Genomic DNA, 2420 nt, shown 5'->3' with positions numbered 1-2420 from the left:
AAAAGAGCACAGATGAAGCAGGATATGAGGAAGGTTTAACACTTCAAAGGGTGATTAGACTGAAGGAAAAGAGACTTCCATTGGTGAACGCTATATTATTTTGTGCCTTGCTTTTTTACTCCTGTTGTGGTTAATTCAGAGACAGAGAAGAGGAGAGAGGGAGAGGGAGACAGAGAGAGAGGGGTTAAAAGGTTTAAAAGGTTTGGTTTGATTCCATTTATTACAATGGATATTCTTGGTGTGACATACTGTCTGTTTCATTTTGCTTCTAAATGACCCCCTGTGTGCAAGGAATGGCCGGGGTTCATCATCCACTGGCGACGAGAGATTTGAACGCAGGTCAGCATGATTGCTGGACGAGATCGCTACCGCTGCACCACACAGCACACACACACACACACACACACACACACACACACACACACAGAGAGAGAGAGAGAGAGAGAGAGAGAGAGAGAGAGAGAGAGAGAGAGAGAGAGAGAGAGAGAGGAGAGAGAGAGGGGGGGGAGGCAGAGAGAGAAAGAGATATAAAGAATGAAAGAGAGAGAAAAATAGAGATACAGAAAGGCAGAAACAGACAAACAGAAAAACAAAACGAAAGAAAGATGGAAGAGCAGCCCACCGATGATATCTCGCCGTAAGTACAGCCGATTACCCCCCCCCCCCTCCCGAAATTGTCCCAGGGAAGCGAGCTCGCGTAGGACATGGCGCGTAATAACGGGTCGTGCATCAGTGATAGATGAAATTAATGCGCCAAAGTAGTCCCCGGAGAGATCGCGATAGCCTAGGCATGGACATCAATCTAGACAGCTGAGGCCACGTCTCGAATACAAAAAAGAAAAAAGGAGAGAGAAAAAGTGGAAAATAACCACGTATTGAGCACATACGCCATGGGAAATGACATAAATTACAGAAGATGAGGTACGATAACGAGACGAATATCGTCCAGATCAAACAACAGCCCAACCGCGCCATCGACGAGAGCGGATCTGTCAGCTGGACCGCTCTGCAATCCACACCCGCTGGAAAACCTCGCCAAAAACCACATCAATTACAGTGTATGTTGTTAACCTCATGTCCGCGGCGGTGTAGCAAAAAAAATCGCTAAAGACAGGTAAGTGAAGCGGTCACGGTCCGACGCTTCCATGGGTGCTATAATGGCAACTTACCTGTTCTTAGGGACGTAGTTGAACTGACCGATCTCGTATGTCAGCCATTTTTACAGTTGCGGGATGGGTACACGAAGGTACACGTTTTCTTCAGTTCGTTTTTAACTCCTACTTACTAACATTAAAGATTTACAGACAAAACTACATTGGTCCAACTATATACCCCCTCCCCTTAAATAATAATAATAACAATATATAAATAAACAAAGAAAGTGACCCCAAAGAAAATAGTTTGGCGGGGTTTCGGAAATCCAATTATTTCTCTAACACGAGACGAACTCAAGTACCAGAAACGACCCACTGTCTGCTGTCAACAGTAGAAACAACAGAAGGAATTCGGGACTAATGTGCTAAACCGTCTTTATCAAAACGCTAGCTAATAACAGACAGTACAGGAGAAAATAAAACCAGTTCACTTAACTGCCTTTATCGAAATGCCAATCAGTCAGAAAAAGGCATACCACAGAAATCTAGACAATTATACTTAACATACTCTTTCAAAAAAATTAGTAAATAAATCAACAAATAAACGACACTGCAATTTACCCTCGTCATATCCTCTTAATAACATCAATCACCATTACCAGTCTAAACCAATATCAACTCTTTAACGATGAAGTCTGAGACATAATAGGTTAGTTCCCCCTTTGATCACTTATGAGCTGCCACGCTTAACCCTTTCGGTACGACATAGCATGTAATTAGCAACAGGGCAACGGGTCAACAGAGCACCTTCTCTAAAGCGGAAATCGACGAGCTTCTATGACCTAAGTCCGAAGATAGATTTTTTTTTTTTTTTTAAGAAGCAATATGCAAATAAGCCTTGTATGGGTTTAGGATATTGCTAGAGAGAAAATAAAAACGCAGCCAACCCACAAAAAACTAGTTTGACCACAGATTTCAAAAAGAAATACGTTAGACCTTAGTTATTCTAGAATGCATAAAATAAATCAGAAAACACCTCATTTGGCTTCATATATTTAAAAATACATAAAACGAACGTTGAAAAAAAAAAAATCTGACCTCCGATACTCCAAAATACATAAAAACCGCCTCCCTTGATCTCAGATATTCCAAAATACATAAATCAAACACACACACAAAAACAAAACCATTCATTTGACCCCAACACTGGGAAGTAAAGCCCCTTATTGACCTGCGGTAAGTGGTTAGAAAACGGGGAATGAGAGAGAGCGAGGTCAGACTCAAACATCCGTTTGTGTTTGAGCTCCACGAGGCCGAAACTCCAGA

This window comes from Penaeus monodon, chromosome 3 (assembly GCF_015228065.2).
Source record: "Penaeus monodon isolate SGIC_2016 chromosome 3, NSTDA_Pmon_1, whole genome shotgun sequence".
Taxonomy (NCBI): domain Eukaryota; kingdom Metazoa; phylum Arthropoda; class Malacostraca; order Decapoda; family Penaeidae; genus Penaeus; species Penaeus monodon.
The sequence above is the reverse complement of the archived record's forward strand: the minus strand, read 5'-3'. Positions refer to the sequence as shown.